Here is a 19,894-nt window from a genome sequence, read left to right as displayed (position 1 = left end):
TTGAATTATGTTTTGCATTATTTTTTTTTAAGTGAAAAAAATTTCGCTAAATTAATAAAAAAAAAATGTATGTCATTAAGACAAAGCTTCTCATTCTCAACGAAAAAGAAACTTCACAAAAACAAATCTACACAACAAGCAAATTAATAGAGCCAGAATATCTCAATTGCGTTGTTAGTGTAGAAATGAGAAAAACTGAAATAAGAATGAAAACAAATACCAGCAGGATAGCGTAGGGATTAAGGCAACTGCAGTTTCACCGTGTGATTCGCGGTTCGGATCTCTGTGAAACCTTTGATAACATTACGAAATTGCCTGATGATGATTACGTTGGCGGTTTTCGAAATGGTACCATCGCCATTGCCAGTAAATGTTTCTTTTCTTCTTTTCAGTTTCTCTTAGAAAAAACATAGTAATTGAATATTCAATTATTATAAGCCGGTGTTAAGCTCATGAATTCTTAATAATAAGTATTAGGACACAAGTTTAAAGTTTTGTATTTAGAAGTAGCGTTTTAGAGAAAATATATAAAAATCAATCAATTACAAATAAAATTTTATGTTTAAATTAATTTTAAATTAAAATGAAAAAATTAATTTTACTAATTTAAAATTAAAAAAAAAAAATGTTTCCGAATTTTTATCAGAAATCATAAATAGCAAAAAAGCTGTAAACAAAAAATTTAATATTTATTTTGCATAAAAAATTATAAAAAAAAAGATTAAACTTTTAAAAACTGGAGTTCAAACTAAAAAAACACAAAAGTTATATTATAATTTGAAAATTCGTGAAATATTTCAACTAAAATTATCTTGTGTTTTGGCAGTTCTGTTTTCAAGTAATTAAACAAAAAATAAATAAATAGAGATGTCATATTTTAACTTGTTTAATTAAAAATAAAAAGAACTAAATTTGTTACAAATAATTCTTTTCTAAAACTTTTTCAGAAAATTTATCAATAGCCATAAAACTAAAAAAAAAAACTCCACCGCGTTGTTGAAAAAAAGCCAGAACATTTTATTTTATTTTAAAATTAAAAAAATTTAGTTAATAATTTGGGAAAAATTTAAACAACGTGACATCAGGACGGACAAGGCGACAGCTGTTTCGATTATACCTTGTAAATCTCTTCAAAGCATTTTCTCCCGGGAGTGGGAGTCGAACTCGCACCCCTACGATAGTTGAAATGGTTGTAAACGCATTCAGCTACGTCATGCCTGTTGTGAAGTCTTTCCCAATTGCCTTCTTTTTGCATATTTTAATCTTTTACACATTGCATACTTCGTATGCAATTATGTGTTAAAGCTATGCTTGGTACGGCGGTTTTCAAAGAAACTTTGGATTTTGCTGCTGTTTTCGTTCTATTTATAGAACTACAACGAATTAACCAATTTTGTCTGTTTGTATGATTTTTAATAATCGGGGATTGCCCATATTGCTTTTTTTTTTAAATGTATGAAAACATTTATTTGAAGCAATTTTTTAATTTTATAATTTATTTAATAATTTGGGAAAAATTTAAACAACGTGACATCAGGACGGACAAGGCGACAGCTGTTTCGATTATACCTTGTAAATCTCTTCAAAGCCTTTTCTCCCGGGAGTGGGAGTCGAACTCGCACCCCTACGATAGTTGAAATGGTTGTAAACGCATTCAGCTACGTCATGCCTGTTGTGAAGTCTTTCCCAATTGCCTTCTTTTTGCATATTTTAATCGTTTACACATTGCATACTTCGTATGCAATTATGTGTTAAAGCTATGCTTGGTACGGCGGTTTTCAAAGAAACTTTGGTTACAAGGTATAATCGAAACAGCTGTCGCCTTGTCCGTCCTGATGTCACGTTGTTTAAATTTTTCCCAAATTATTAAATAAATTATAAAATTAAAAAATTGCTTCAAATAAATGTTTTCATACATTTAAAAAAAAAAGCAATATGGGCAATCCCCGATTATTAAAAATCATAAAAAAATTTAGTTTAAAAAAAAAAATAATAATAATAAAAAATAAATATAAATTAACCCAATATTTTTCAATATCGAGACTAATCACAAAAGTTTCCGTGTTCTGGGAGCACTTTTTACGTTAATTTTTGTGAAAACGTAGAAGTTTAATCAATTCGTTAAAAAAAAAAAAACTAAAAATTGTATTAACTGAAAAATTTAAAATAAAAAAATAAACATATTATCCTATAACGATATTAATTACAAAATTTGGACTATATTTAAGAATTTGCATTAAAATCCGAAAAATATGAAAAAATTTTTAAATCCACCTATAAGTTTTCTTAACTGTACAAAAAATCAAATTTTCAATAAATTATTTTGTGCATTACTTTCTAGTCTTATTTTTAAGACACTTTATACAAAAAGCAATAAAAATATATTTTTTTATTTTGAATTAAAAAAACAATCAAAGTTGTTAGGAATCATCACACACGATTAAACTTAAAAAAAGCCATTAAAATGTAAAAAATAAAATAAAAAAAAAATGTTACTTTAAAATTGCAGGAAAAAGTTAAGTCCATTTTTCGCCTGTATTGGGACTAGTGAAACATTTTTTCTTCCTGTGAGAGTTTTTATAAAATTGCGAAAAGATGTGAACAATCTTAAAATCATATTTTAGTTCTTCTTAGCTTTCAAACAAAAAACAACAATCAAATTTTTAATAAATTAATTTTAACATCATTTTATCCGGAAAATATTTAAAAAAACTAAAGAGTTTATGAAGAATTCAAACAAGCTTCACCAAATTAAAAAAAGTTCCGAAATTTTCAAAAATTTATGACTACCAATTGAATCGGAAGAAGCTAAAACATTGTAAAAAAATCATAGAAACCTTTTTTGAAGTTTGTAGAAAAGTTACCAAATATACATGATTAAAAATCTCTCGGCAGTATGAGTTGCGTTGGAATGCCCCATAAACTTTTACATTTACAAAATTACTTACGTAGCTGAAGCCGGCCAGCAGGGTGCATCAACGGCAAGTGCAAATATTAATTTTACACTTGGCCTTTAAAAATGTGCATATGTATATACATACATACTTACAAACATACATACATACAACGTTGAACGCAAATTTCAAATTTTTTGTTTGTTTTATTTCATTGCAAGACGTTGTGCGAATGTACAATAGACAAAAAGATGTTGCAAAAAATATATGCAAGGGTGATCTTGTGCATCTGTTTTGCGGCTGTTTTTCCGTTTTTTAAATCAAATGCATTTGTGGATATTTTTAAATTTCTTTTTTTCTACATATTAAAGATTGGGAAAGAGTTTAGGTTTTAATATTAATTTACTTCAATTTATAATGGACTTTGGAATCAATAGCTGCGGGATGATGAAACAAACTAGTGGTTTTTGCGATAACGGTGAATCGTCCACATAATACGCAAGGTCAATGAAGAGAAAGGAGTTAAAAGTAGGGACGAAAAAGGGGGTAGCACACTCGGATAGTTAGCCTGCGATAGCACCAGCGATCTACGAAGGGGTTTGATCAACGGTGTCTAGCATAGTTTGGGAAAATAGACCGTAACTGCTATAGCATTAGGTCCACCTGTGACTTAAGTTTTCGGCTGTTTTTGTTTTGGCTCAGATTTTTCGATCTTGCAAAGTTTGAACTTGAATTTACCTTGGAGCTCGAATGCACTTTTGCTATAGCCTTGAAATTCGCATACACCAAAAAAATTGATTGCGAATTCCGTTCTCGATTTCATCTTTTTCACTTCTTCTCGTAGCGGTGAAGATACCACATGAAGGTTTTTAGGAGTTTTTTCGAAGTTGATAGTCCTTTGCCGGATATTGATCTGGAACGTTCCGGAAAATAGTACCATTGCGCTAATAGCCCAATTATCGCTGGAACGATCTGTTATGACCACGTTAAATCTTCTAGAACATCCCGCTTTCTCCTTCCATGAAGAGTTCGCCAGAAACTCACCTTCTGAATAATCAGGATTTGCCATAGTTGGATGAAGTCGACGATTGGGTTTAAGAAGCTATACATTTCGTTGGCAACCACTTGAAAAGGTTGCGATACACGGCCCTTTCAACCCTAATTTCGATTTTGTCTTCCTCTTCGTCCTTCTCTTTGCTTTATCATCATCGTTATTACCTGATCAGCCTTATCAAGTTTACCCTTTTCTTACTTTTCTTCTGGTCCTTCCCATTTTGAGCTTACTTTTGCTTTTCCTTTCCAGTTTCACTTTTCTCTATATTTCTTTTTCTATTTCCTCTTCATTTCTCTTACTATTTCTTTCTCTTTCTTGTGGGTTTTTTCTCCTTTTTATTTATTTATTTTTTTTTTTTTTTCAATTTAGATTTTTCTTTTCGTAATTGATATTAGAGAAAAATTGTAAGTTTACACACGGCGATGGTTACTAGGACATGTTTCTGAATTTCACTTCTTCATCAGCTAGCTTTTCGTGAGCTGAGCGTTGAACTCGAATCTCCAACATTCATATCAGTGCAAGCCTTTAGCTGCTAAGCCATATGAATGTCCCGTTGTTCGCTGTACAATTGGTCTCTAAGAGTTATATATGGCTTAGCAGCTAAAGGCTTGCACTGATATGAATGTTGGAGATTCGAGTTCAACGCTCAGCTCCCGAAAAGCTAGCTGATGAAGAAGTGAAATTTCAAAAACATGTCCTAGTAACCATCGCCGTTTGTAAACTTACAATTTTTCCCTAATATCAATTACAAAAACCATTGTATAAAGCAATATGAGCAAAGCTCGCTAATTAAAATACATATAATTTTTCTATTCTTTTCCAATTCTCCTTCCCCCTTTTTAGCCTTACTTAATATGAGATTTCCCCTTTTTTGTTTTGATTTGGTTTATATCCACTCACTGAAGTGAGGAGTAAATACTTTTATGTAAGGGGCTACAACGAACAACGTGGTCATATCCAAATGTTATCTTGATGCTGCTATTTCCCGGAACTCACCTGTAAAGTGCAAACAACAACGATAACACTCACAAAACCATTCGCGGAGTGTGTTTATCGCTATTAAAGCAACAAAGCCAAGTCAAAAAAAAAAAAAAAAAATCGGTGTTAGTCACCCAGGCGCAAGCACTCTTACTATCAATCTTTTTCGGATACATAATTGGTGGGGTGACATAAAGCCATAACGTCAATTGACCTTATGACCATTTCAAACAGCCACAAATTCAATTGAAGTTATTATTATGTGCAATGATCACAACGTAAAATTTCAAATGGTTACAATGTGACCGATATTGACTCCATGAGCTTTCTGCTTTTTTGAAATGGTCATGAAATCAACTTCTTTTTCCTGAAGAGGCTTGTGGAAAAACGGATGAAAACTGGCCTAATGAGTTCTTCCCTGAGATAAGAAGAACTTACTGATCTTACATAAAATTTAGAGAAAATGGCATGATATTTTATTCCAAATTTTCGCATGCGCCGCTTTTTTTCTTATATTCCGGTCGTATTTAGGTGAAGTGGTCATAACATCAATCGAAGTGGTCAATGCACCTTTTGGCCTTTGACCTTATGTCATCCCACAACTACATTTTGCTTAGCCATCAGATAATTTAAGAAAGTTTTCTGAATTTTCGTATATTTGTTATTTTGTAGAAAGTTTTGGGGGAAGAGTGGCGTTCTATTCCGATATTTTCAAGAGCTATTCCAATACAAACAAAATCGGCTATTCTAAAATTGAACTTCTTGACAAATAGCTTTTATATTAAAAAGCTGCAACTAATTTCATTTACCTACTTAATTTTGTCTATAATTTAATTCGGTGATATTCAAGCGTCATTCACACTTATTATACCTTACATGAAAATGGAAGGGTATATTAAGTTTGTCACGAATCGCAAAATTATAAGTCCTAAAAGAAGAAGGGCTAAACCCACCAATAAGCATACTGAGATGATTAGAATGTCGAGCTGCGTTGATTTAGCCATGTCCGTCTGTTTGTCTGCTTGAATGCAAACGAGTCCCTCAATTTTTGAGATAAGTATCTTGATGAAATTTGGTTAGCTGGTATATTTGGGTGTAAGATTAATAATTTGTCGGAACCGACCGGATGGAATATAGCATATATTCTCCATATAACCGATATTTCGAAAAAGAGAGTTCTAGCCATTTATTCCTCATTTCAACAGCTAGAGGATTGAAATTTTGTAGTATGAATACATATAAGATATATATTGTTGTCTGAAAAAAACTTTCAAGATCGGTCATATATATAATATATTGTAACGATTTTAGAGAAATTCCGCTTATTTCCAACCTTCTGCAAACGTTCGAATCGCTAAATTGTTGAATAGATAACTCCAATATTCAATAATGCAAAATGGTCTCTATTATACTACTTTAAGGTACTTCACAATAACACTTACACTTCACAACTAATTGCGAGTTTAAATCAAACTGATTACTGACTACTCAGCTTGTGCTGCTTTTATACTCTCTGTTTCCTTGTCCACATATTTCTCCAAATGTCTAGACGTTTCTCCTTCTAGAATCTAGTACTTGGTTACAAGCTTTATGCATGTGTATTTGTAGTTTATAGCCTCTCGCATAGCCATATGCGTGTGAGTACTACTTCGGGTGATGATTACATATGTTAATGAGTATTTATCCGTTGCCTTGTATGTATGTGTGTACATGATAATTGATTTGTTTACGTACATACCAGTGGCTGCTTAGTATCGGCTTAGTGATGGTAGTATCGCTTAATGATAGATACTAATATTCGTCACAATATAAGAGGTTTAACGTCATTTCTTCATCATTTAAACAGCTAGAAACTTAAAATTACGTACGACGATTACATATTAGGCGTACATTGTTGTATGAAAAAATCGTTAAAATCGATCGTGTATATAATATATCCCATACAACTGATTGTTCACAGTTTACGAATTTTCGAACACAGTATTTTTCACCATTTTTCACCTCCATTCATGTAGGTACGAGGTTTTTCGCACAGCCGAAAACAGTACCGTCCTTACTTGTTTTCCTTATATACATATGCCAAATTTTTTTATTGCATTTGTCAGAAATTAAATTTTAGAAACAATAATTTGTAAGTACGCACTAAATTTTAAATAAATATATACCTAATAATATGTACACAAAACTTACGCATACATTGCTACATACATAAACATGTGTAAATAAATGTAATGCTACAAATTTCTTTATTTTTATTGTTAGAAAATCTCTGACGCGCTTTCTTGTTAACAAAATGCTGTGACATTAATGTAATATTCTTTGCCGGCATTGCACAATTATTAAGTAAAGAGCAATTAATTATGAATACTAAACTTAGAAATTTTCCGCAATTTCGACTTGTTTGTAAAATGCATTAAAAATTTTAATAAATTGTCTAAAAATTAGCGCCACTCATTAACTTTTTTTTTTTTTTCAAATCATACATATTTACTTGCATGCATACAGAAGTAAATGCTGCAGTACAAGGAAATCATTTTTTCCCGGTTTTTATTTTAAATGTTTTTATGCTTGTCTAGAAACAGCGATGAACTAAGAAATGCCAAATTGTATCCTTTAACTAAAGGTGGCGCGATAACAAAGGACTGTCTATTAATCCTAACAAAACTGTCGTAATGCCTTTCACCCGGAGAAAGAAAGCATACATCCCAGAACCATCCTGGGTGGAACTAAAATACAATTCTCAATGGAGGCAAATACCTAGGGGTAACATGGGTAGAACCCTCACATGGAATGCTCATTTGGATGCTATCTTAAACAAAGCCACAAGAGCTTTCTTCGCCTCTACTCGGCTCTACGGCAAAACATGGGGGATATCTCCAAAAATGGTATATTAGACATTTAATACTGTTCTTTGGTGTGGTGGCAGAAGGCCACGCAAAGAACGGCAACAGCAAAACTAAGCAAACTGCATCGACTAGTTTGCATTGGCCTAACGGGTGCGATGAGAACGTCCACTGCTGATGCACTTAGTGCTTTAGTGGGCATACCTCCTTTTCCTCCTATTCTGATAGAGAAATAGGCAACACTAGGCGCTCTAAGGCTTCAAAATATTTCGGAGTCGAAGCTAGGAAACATGATAGGGCATATGAAAGTAATAAAAGAATTCATAGGAAATTCCACATTGCAACTGCGTGACGTAATGTCCCCTAAGCTGAGAATTGAAGTTTTGAAGTGAACATTGTAGACATAACCCACTGGGAAATAGGGAATCCTTATAATGAACCTGACTCAGAGGTCTGGTTCACGGATGCATCTAAATTTGATGATGGAAGAACGGGAGCTGGCATCTATGGGCCGAACTGCAAGAAATCGATACCAACGGGATGCAACCCCACCATATTTCAGGCAGAAATCCATGCAATAGAAGTTTGCGCTAGAAAATGTCTAAGAAGAGGCTCATCCTCGAAGAGCATCTGCATTATGTCGGATAGCCAGGCGGCCCTGCGTGCCTTGCAACGTCAGGGACATGAGTGTAATGAAAATGCAGATTACCTAGCAAAGCAGGGTGCTACAGCAGCATTCTGTGGTCCAGAGCCCTTTTGTGGAGTCAAAAAAGCACACACTAGGGAAAGCATTAGTAACTGGGAAGCAAAACAATTCAGACGTTACTGGATTGACTGCACAGAGCAAAGATAGGCCAAACTGTTTATACTTCCGAGAACGAAAGTATCAGCCAAACTCATTAATCTAAGCAAGGAGGACCTACGAGCTCTTACTGCGTACTATACGGGACACTGTGGTCTACGATAACACCTAAGTAAGTTAAATCTACCCGATACTCAAATTTGTCGCTTCTGCGAGCTAGAGGATTAAACGCCTGTTCACATTCTCTGCGAATGCGTCGCTATGGCAAGGCAGAACCTCTCCCATCTAGGTGGTGTGACTCTTAATCCATATGTGATATGGAGTAAAAAGCCTGAAGAGGTACGAAGATATATTAAAATTCTCCACATACAAAATTAGGCCGAAATGGTCATGCACAATAGATTTACACAAAGGTCGCAGTGCTTCCAGGCCTAATAATAATCTATATATATAAAAAACAAATACTGTGTGTGTGTGTTCGCTATGGAAACGTATTTCCCACACTTCAATCTTCACCAAATGTTGGCTGTAGGTTCCTTCGATCAACACGAAGGTTTTAGGCTAAACATAATTTCGATATATAAAAGGGGCGTGGCAACTCCCATACAAATGAAATCTTTGCTACTGCATAACTCTGAAGGTATACATGCCAGAACATTGAAATTCAGTAAGGAGTTATATGAAGTCAATCCCTAACACCACCAAGAAAATGTGGAATTAGGAAAAAGGGGGCGTGACACCTCCCCTGCAAATGGAATATATCATACTGCATATCTCTGGAGGTAATAAGGGTAGGATAATGAAAAGTGGTAAGGAGCTATATGACGTTAAGTGCTAACACCTCCAGTTAAATGTGGAATTGGGAAAAAAGGGGCTTGGCACCTTCCCTACAAATGGGATTTTTCAGAACTATGTCTGCCGTACAAACTTAGGTTATTTTATATTCAGACCAATTCTAAATATTCTCTCGGAATTTTGTTCTCGCGGATTTTTTTATTCCCGCGGAAAAATTCCTCCAATTCTTTTCTCCTAGGGAGAAGAATAATTGGGGAATAGGATTTTCGAATTTTCGAAGTCAGCTGTTTTGTCAATTGAAATTTCGTTGCGCATTTCTTATTTTGTTTAAAAAATTGTAAAGTTTAATTATTGTTGCCAATTTGTTTGAAATTAAGAAATAAGGTATAAACAATGCACATTATTGCATTTTATGTGGTATTCACTGAAATGAGTAATGAATTGGTGGCACAGCAACATCAACAGAGGAGCATAAGAAGAAGACCGGCGGAGTTGCCTGCATTCATTCTGCAAAGCAATTTTCTGGCGGCCAAGTCGAGTTGAATTTTATTTAAGCCTTCTTAAAAAATCCTTGCCCAATTTCTGGATGGCTGCATCAAATATGCGAAGAGCTCTTCCGTTGCTTATGATATACTTTTCGACTTAAAATAAAGAATAGTGTGGTTGTTGTTGTTGTTTTATTAACAGTGAGAATATTGTGGTAGAATGTAAATACATATTTTAGCACAAATTTGTACAAATAAGTGTTCTTTCTTAAAATAACCAATTTCCTTTAACTATTTTGATGCATTCCCTTTAATTTAACTAGTGCGAAAACTCCTATGAAATGGCAGAAACCAAAAATATTGTGTTATGGCATTACAATAAGATACAATAATAAAATGTTTTAAACGAAAATTTCACCAAATATGCGTATAAAATTCAATTTAATTTACAGAACAATAAACTAAATTATCAACAAATAAAACAGAAAAAATAACGCAACATTCATTCGATCTCGGGCATTAAAATGTACGCCGGGTAAAGCTAGTAACAATAATAAAAACGGTTATTAAAAATCTAAAAATAATAATGTAGCGCAATATATCTGCTATGAGATCGAGCTTCGATCCGTGACATATACTAATGAATTTTGGCACAAACTGTTCAGACCTACTGTGCTTATGCCGACTGTGGACATGAACAACTTCTTTGCATTTTTTTGGAGCTTTTACCTAGCATACAAGTTTTGTCAAAGTATTACCGAGAGGTGGCCCAGCTTGAACAGTTTTTTAAACATTTTAGGTTTTGAGAACAAGTACCTGCGGCGGCCGTTGCGAGAAGGATATAAGAAAAAAACACAACTAACTACCGCCCTATTCCAAAATTATCAAAAACGTTGAAGCTGTTGGAATACATCGTTAAACAGTAGATGAATTTCCCGCTAAGTCACATAATTTCCTGCAATAAACATGGCTTCGTGTCTGGCAGATCCACAGTTTCCAACCTGGCGGTTTTCTCTTATTACTGTGTATCAGCTTTCAATGATCGGCTGCAAGTGGAAACTGTTTATACAGACTTCTCAAAAGGCTTCGAAAAGGTTAGTCATTAAATTTTATTAGATAAGTTAGCCAATGTCGGTTTTCATTCAACCCTCCTATCATGGATTAAATCTTATCTTTCTCTTCGCAAGTGTGTAGTCGTTGTTGATGATTGTGCGTCCGGTGCCTTCTTTGCCTCCTCAGGCATTCCTCAGGTCCCCTCCTTTTTGTTATTTTTATTAATGATATATCTTCCTGTTTTTTATCTTCTGAGTTCCTTTTATATGCGGATGATCTGAAAATCTTTTCAAAGTTTTCGTGTATTTCTGATGCCCACAGTCTTCGAAATGATCTGGAAAATGTAGCCAGTTGGTGCAGAAAAATCACCTGCAACTCAATATTAGTGAATTTTTTAACATAACTTTTTCAAAATCCTGTTCCCTAATTCCTACATCATATGATATTAATGGATCTAAATTGGCTACGCAGTCTAAAATACGAGATTTAGGAGTAATTTTTGACTCCAAGTATATATTTGACGATCATATATATCATGCAATTGCTAAATCATACGCAATGCTTGCCTTTATACGCCATTGCAGTACTGATTTTACTGATCCATACACTCTAAAACTTCTTTACACCTCGATGGTTCGTTCCACGTTAGAATCCGCTGTGTTCATATGGAGACCATTTTACGATTGCCATATAAAGAGGGTGCAAAAGACTTTCATAAAATTTGCTCTGCGCAGATTAAACTTTGAAGAGCGTATTCCGTCTTATAATGCTAGATATCTCCTTATTAACCTGACAACGTTGGCTAACAGAAGAATCTTGCTTTCGCTTAGCTGAGTGTTTGACATAATTCAAGGCATAGTAGACGCTCCGCTTCTTGTACAACGAATTAACTTCTTGGTGCCACAGAGGAACCTAAGAAGTAATATTTTTTTTTTTTTTTATTAAATGCATGAGGACCTGAGCTGTAAAAAGATTGAATCAATTGAGTGTGCATTCTCTCAGCATTCTTTTAAAAATTTTGATTTTTTGGTTGCATATTATAAATCTCCATTCCTGAATGGCTTAAAATAGTTTCAACAAAAATATAATTCAATATAGAGTGTGAATGTAGAAACCATTCCCAGTCTTTATTGAGTGTAAAGTTGAAATAAATGCACACTTTTTTCCATTCAGTACTAAATGCTTTTTCCCCAAGGTTATTCATATACTATCATTGCCTTCAGATATGTTAAGTCAATTTAGAAGTTGCGTCCAAAAACGTAAACCTGGTAAATAGAAATAATAGCCCCGGTTAACTCATATAAGTAGACAACATTTGGTTAATTCTTTGCAGTTCTATAAATAGAACAAAAACAACAACAAATACAAAGTTTCTCTGAAAACCGCCTTACAAACAGGCATAACTTCAACACATAACTACATACGAATTATGTAATGTGTGGAAGATAATATATGCGAAGAAGGCAATTGGGAAAAACTTTACAACAAATAAGGCATAACGTAGCTGAATGCGCTTATAACCATTTCAACTATCGTAGGAGTGCGGGTTCGACTCCCACTCCCGGGAAAAAAGGCTTTGAAGAGATTTACAAGGTATAATGGAAACAGCTGTCGCCTTGTCCGTCCTGATGTCACGTTGCTTAAATTTTTCCCAAATTATTAAAGAATTTATTATAAAACTAGAAAGTCTAAAATCATCTTCATGGTGTCCAAACATAAGACATAGTACTTCATATCACATTTTGTATACATCGTAATTGGGTTGATTTTTCTTTCATTAATCGTGTAGTATGAAAAAATATGAGGCTCTTGTGGATTGACTGGTTTCCTTTTTAGGTATATCTCGCGGATAACTCGCTTATATAAAAGCACAGGGGTCTTGATTATGTAAAGTATTCCAAAAATGAAGATATATTCGAATTTCGCTGAAACTTCGCAAATCAATGGCTTTCTTGCTATGTGTCAAAATGTTACTATATGTCCTACTTATCATGCTATTGTTGTAAAATGATTATGTAAATGAACACATTGTGCATTGACCAAATAGAGTAAATTGTGGTTAGTTTTTGTCGATCATATAACAAAAAACAGATACTTGAGCTTAAGTAATTTAAATTTAAATACATCAAAGTACATTGGGCTATCGGCGATTTCGTTGGAGCTTCTTCATTCCGAGAATTTTGATAAAATTATGTCTATTTCCATGGCATTGTCCTACAGCTATTCAGGCGTTTTCTATTCACCTAGGTCACCTTCTCCATTTTCTTTCATCTGTGCCCTAAAAATTGGTAGAAGCTCTTCATAGGTTATTAATTTCACTCCGCACAAAGAGATTGACTTGCTCCAACGGACTACAGTTTTTTTAAAGCTGATGTTTTGACAGTATTTGTGGGGATATAAATATAGGACCTAGGACCCGAGTGGTTGAGAAGGACCATTAGTCTATCTGCCTATTTGCACGGCATTGGTAAAATATTGAAATTGCTGAATTCTATCTTACTTGAGTATATTTGTATTCAAAGTCAATTTTCTTCGCTATCAAAAAAGCTACAACTACCTATAGAGTCTCGGTTAATTGACTGTAATTACAAATTATTGTGTTTAGAAGAATATTTTTCTTAAGAAATAGAGAAAACTAGTATATTGCTATTACAATTCACAAACCCAAAACGAGTATAGATACAGTATTTGACCATATACCGCTAAGAAGAATATATGAAGGAACTTAGGAGCCTTTTCTTTATTGAATTGCCTTTTCTTCAATTGTTTAATCACCAATTGAGGGCGTTCAAATGTAGGTTAGTACTTTTTCATGCAAGCACCTTTTATATGGCACATTGGCAACACTTATTTGAAAAATTCAATAAAAATACTTTTCCAGTTAACTTCTTTGGGCTTTATTACCATTTAAATAACGAATAAATTGGTCATCACGGACAATAATTAAATTTTTGTGTTGATATTTTGAAGTGGTTTTAATTAAATGCAACCATGTGATATTTGAGAGGGTTTTGTGCATGTACGACATTTTTCATAATTGATTGGTACTAGAAAAGTGTGTGCACACTCAGCAAAGCCTGCAATCATTTGAATGCTTATTCTGTGTTGAAAAATGTTTGTGTTTCATTCAATTGCTTCATTCTTTCTTCGAATGAATTCAGGTGTGCAGTCTTTTCTGCCACTACTGAATGAAGAATGGATGAACTTTTAAGCCGCATTCCTTAACAAGGAATGAATGAATGAAGAGCAAGCATTCTTAAATCAATGATTTAAAATTTCATATGATTGCACAGTTTTACAGCTCTGGTGAGGACCTAACTATGCAATATTATGCTGCTCTCATCAGAAACTTACGAGAGTTTAATTTGTTCTCCAATTCTTTGAATATAGATTTCTCAATTGAAAAATCTAAATTTAAATTACAATAAAATGAATTTTAAATTTTTTTTTGTAAATATATTTTTTTATTTTGTAAATATATTTAATTCGTTATGTAGTCTGTAAGAAACCTTGTATTTCAAAGATTACTATATTTAAATAAATAAATAAATATTAAAATTACAAATTAACTGAAGTCAAATGTGGAAACGCTTTCACTGCTTATTCAAAAAGTATTTTTTCTTTGACTAGACATACAAATTTGCTGTTAAAAACCTTCTAATGTTAATACTAGCGCAAGCCTACATTTGGCGTTGGGCGGGACCATCAGGGTAAAGAAGTATCTGTTTTTTTTTTATTTGTTTATAAAGCGCGTGTGTATGTAGAGCAATTTTTGCATGCACAACCTTGGCTCTTTAGTTAGCAATTTAAAGTCAACTTTGAAAGAATAAAAGATTAACAACGGACTGATACAGAAAAAGTAAACGCCTTTAACTCGGCAACTTTTCTCTTTCAATTTACGGACTACCTACTTAGATATTAGTCACACGGATAAGTACGTCTTGAAATACTAAATTGTTGCATATTACTTTGTCACAAAACGCCATACAAAAGATGAACAAAACAATAAAGAATTGTAAACATTGAAATATTTAAATGAGTAGCGGGTTCGAAAGTTAATCATTTCAGCCTCCTGAAGACCGACCATCAATTCGCTGAAATGTTAGATTGTGACAAATTTGTATGATCTTTTTTGTGGAATTTTCTAAGGTCATACATATAGCTGCACACACATATACACACAAACGTATACAAATGCGTATGCTTTGATGTAAAACTTGGACGGATTAAGGATTTGCATGAAAGTCCTTGTATATGTGTGTATGTATGTATATTAATAAAACGCGCATAACTAAAATTATGCCACGGTTACCTGTTTTACATACATACATATCTATATATAAAAGCAATGGTTTTTGTTGTTTTGTGTGTGTGTGTGTGTGTATTGTAAATCTTTTGATCCTTGAAAGGCCACAATTTTCGCTTACTTAGCGCACGCGAATAACCTAAGGCGCGCGTACGAATATCACACACACAGACACACGTACACATAAACATCCTACCTGGTTTCTGGCTAAAGGCGTATAGTGAATGTGCTAGATTTTTGGTTGCAAGTAGTTCATTTTATAATTATTTATTTTGCATATAAGAGCAGTGAGCTCAAGAATTTTGCATTTAGTATAAAGAAGTTGTCGCAAAGACGCAGATCAAACGTCATAATAAAGTCTGGCGTAGTGCGGTGTACCAAATAACTACTAGCTAATTTTGTAAATATTTTTTTTTTTTTTGCAAATTATAAATATATTCTCCTCATACATGGTAGTCAATTGTGTAAAGTACAAAAAACGCGAAAGCCACCATTTTTAATCAGCAAAATAGCAGTCGCCAATCGCAATGCAGAAAACATAAAAAAACTTCAACACCATTCTTGCCAGTCATACCAATCGGAATACACTAAAAAAGTAATAAAAAATATATATAAAAAAAAAAACATTGTTATATAAGCTAATATATGTGCATACATTTGAGCACACATACTCACATTCGCATACAAATAAAGTACCACTCTGCTAAGGGGGGTTGGAAAGAAGTTGGTGTTCACAGTTCAACGGCGTAGCATATTAAGCATAAATAAAACGCTTATATACTTATGTGCTTACAAAAATACATATGTATATGCATACATATGAATAAAAGGGGCATTCCATAAAAAAATCGAGAAAGATATTATATACATTCTTTGTCAACGCGAAATTAACAAAAAAAATTGTTTTGAAAAATGTTCAATATTTTTTTATGCTTAATTATAAATAATTACACAAATTATCCAAAAAACTCTTAAACACATTTTTTTTTGTTTTCAGATCTAAATTTTGCAAAGTAATATGTTTAACTTTTATATTAAATAGTTAACAAATTTAAACCAATTTATTAAATGGTTCCAAAACGAACTGTCCGAATATAATTTTTTTTGTTTTAATTTCTCAAAATAAAAGCTCTTTGCTAAGAAAAATTTAAAGAAATCGTTTTGAAAAGCTTTTTAATTTTTTATTCCAAATAGTTAAACTAAATTATGAGAGATCGTTTTTTTTTTTTTCAAACATAAAGTTGTGAATTAATAGAGTTTTTCAAATCTTGAAAAGTTGGGCGGAATGAATAATTTTCGATTTCAAAATTTAATTTTTAAAATAATTGTAGTATTTATGATTTTTCAGAAGAAAACGCCAAATTTTTTGACAAGCTAGTCTATATTTTTTATATATTTTGAAAAAAAAAAATCTATTAAAAAAATAATTGCCAAAATTTTTATTTTGAAAGAAAAAATTATTTACTTTTCAGAAAAATATTTTTTTAACTTGGCAAATCTGTAGATATTTTTTATAAACCAATTAAGTTTTAGGAGAGAATAGTTTAACTAAAATCTTACTTTGAGGAATTGCATTGAACTTTCAATATTTGAAATAAAAAAGCAATTTCTTTTGTAAAAAAGAAATCAAAATTAAAAAAAAATGGAAATTTTGGAAAAAGATAGAAATTTTTTAGAAAATTATATTATCTGGGCGAGATTTTAAATGGTTTTCCTTTTATTAAACTTTTGCTTATGATGAAACAAAATTTACCACACACTGCGTCATTTTTCGGGAAAATATTATGAGCTCACGAATAGTTCTAATTTGTTTTAAAATAAAGTTAAATACCGAACTCTTTAAAAATTTTTAAAATTTTGGAAAAGTTTTGTAAATTTTGAAGAATTTGTATTTTTGTAAAAAGAACTGTAAAAACGTGACAACAACAACAAAGAACTATAGGTCGATGAAATTTTTGGGAACTCATTTTTTGACAAAAAATATTTTGTTTATATAAAAAAATCAATTTAAAAAAAAAATAAACATTATTTACTTAACAAACATTTTTATTCTGCAAAAAGAACTTCACGTTTGAAGAAAACTAAATTCTAAAACTTAATTTTGAAAAAAAAAAATTACAAGAAATAATAATTAAGTTTTGAAAAAAAAATCAAAATTTATGGTTTTACTGTGAAATTTTAATTTGTGCAAAAAATTACAAATATTTGGAAAAAACTAAAATTTAAATTACTGTAGAGAAATTATAACGTGCAATCTGAAAGTGTAAAAACAACAAAAACTTTCAAAGTTTTGAAAATAATTTTTATTTCAAGAACTAAATTCGAAAACTGGATTGAGTTTTGAAAAAAATAAAAATTCAGAGCAAAGTTTGGAAAAAGTTCTTATGCGAAGTTTTAAAAGAAGAAAGTAGTATTAATCCCTGAAATCATTTTCACTTAACAAAAAATAATGAATTTTTGAGAAAAATATGAAATATGAAACATTTAATCGTTGAGAATAAATTTAAAATTTTTTAAGAAAAAATTTAGGTTTTTTGAGAATAATTTTTTTAGCAATAATTTGAATTTTCGAGGAACAAATTTTAATTTTTAAGGAAAAGCTTTAAGTTTTGAGAAAAAAATGTATATATTTGAAAAAAAAACTTTCTAAAAAAAAATTACCTCAAAAATACACTTTGAATGATTTTTGAACGAAAACATCAAATGCACAGTATTAAAAAACAATTAAAATTTAGAGCAGTAACTTTTAATTGAAAAAAAATAAAAAAAATAAAAAAATAAAAATTTGCGGTAAAAACGATAATTTTGAATACAAATTTTGTATATCTTTTTTTATTTCAAATTTTCATAACAGGTTTAATATTTTTTTCTAAGCGCAACTTTGTTATATAATGCAGTAAAATTTTGCTTTAATATTGGTAATTATGGGAAGAAAATTAAATTTTTTTTAGTTTTGAAAAACAATTTTAAATTTGAGAAAAACTTTATATTTTGAGAACAAATTTTGATTTTTGTGGAAAAGAAATAATTTTTGAGAAAAAAATTTAATTTTGAGAGACAAAATTGAGTTTACCAAAAAAAAGAAAAATTTTTTTTTTAATAATCGGGGATTGCCCATATTGCTCTTTTTAAATGTATGAAAACATTTATTTGAAGCAATTTTTTAATTTTATAATTTATTTAATAATTTGGGAAAAATTTAAACAACGTGACATCAGGACGGACAAGGCGACAGCTGTTTCGATTATACCTTGTAAATCTCTTCAAAGCCTTTTCTCCCGGGAGTGGGAGTCGAACTCGCACCCCTACGATAGTTGAAATGGTTGTAAACGCATTCAGCTACGTCATGCCTGTTGTGAAGTCTTTCCCAATTGCCTTCTTTTTGCATATTTTAATCTTTTACACATTGCATACTTCGTATGCAATTATGTGTTAAAGCTATGCTTGGTACGGCGGTTTTCAAAGAAACTTTGGTTTTGTTGCTGTTTTCGTTCTATTTATAGAACTACAACGAATTAACCAATTTTTTCTGTTTGTATGATTTTTAATAATCGGGGATTGCCCATATTGCTCTTTTTAAATGTATGAAAACATTTATTTGAAGCAATTTTTTAATTTTATAATTTATTTAATAATTTGGGAAAAATTTAAACAACGTGACATCAGGACGGACAAACCGCCCGAGGACGAGGAACCGCCGTACCAAGCATACCTTTAACACATAATTGCATACGAAGTATGCAATGTGTAAAAGATTAAAATATGCAAAAAGAAGGCAATTGGGAAAGACTTCACAACAGGCATGACGTAGCTGAATGCGTTTACAACCATTTCAACTATCGTAGGGGTGCGAGTTCGACTCCCACTCCCGGGAGAAAAGGCTTTGAAGAGATTTACAAGGTATAATCGAAACAGCTGTCGCCTTGTCCGTCGTGATGTCACGTTGTTTAAATTTTTCCCAAATTATTAAATAAATTGAAAAATTTTTTGTTTTTAAGAAAAAAACTTTAATTTTTGAACCAAAAACTGGAAATGCTCAATATTTAAAAAACAATAAACATATATACATACATTTAAAGTTTAAAGCGGATATTTAAAAAAATAATAATAATATTTGTGAAAAAACGTAAGTTTCGCGTTTTTTTTTTTAAATTGTTGAATCATAAATTATAATTTTTTTTTCTTTGAGGCAACTTTGTTTTATAATGCTGCAAAACTTATCTAAAACGGGAGTAAAATTAAAAAAAGACTTTACTAACAATTATCGTTTTGAGTTGGAATAACCCACAACATTTAAAGCTACTTTGTCGTTACACACACACACTCGCATAAAAACACTGCACTAGAGAACAATAACATGCAAAAACCAGAATATATTACGTACCCTCACGAGTGTGGCGAGTACAACACCCCATTCAAGCTAACTAGAAAAAGCAAAAAAAAACTCAACAAAAATCCTCCCCTCGCATACACACGCAACTCAGGTTGAATGCTTACGCGTGCTAAAAATGGTAGTAAATTCCGATTTTTATTGCCTTTTTTGCGCTTTGCTGCTTTTTTTTCTCTCCCACTTTTTGCGCTGCGTATAACTACGTACATACATAGATTTATAGAAAAATGGGTGCAATTGTTGGGATTTTGTTGACGTTGACAACGCGTCACTGCCAGACGCCACCAAACACTC

The 19,894-nt window shown here is 31.9% G+C and overlaps 1 protein-coding gene across 1 annotated transcript in view; it reads left to right on the top strand.

Moving 5' to 3' along the window:
• The window catches only part of hb (hunchback), a 45,948-nt gene that overhangs the window by 18,100 nt on the left and 7,954 nt on the right, over positions 1-19,894 (top strand). The window lies entirely within an intron of this gene.

Source organism: Eurosta solidaginis, chromosome 1, assembly GCF_040869045.1.
Source record: "Eurosta solidaginis isolate ZX-2024a chromosome 1, ASM4086904v1, whole genome shotgun sequence".
NCBI classification, from domain to species: Eukaryota; Metazoa; Arthropoda; class Insecta; order Diptera; family Tephritidae; genus Eurosta; species Eurosta solidaginis.
This window is presented reverse-complemented; position numbering and strand designations above follow the sequence as displayed.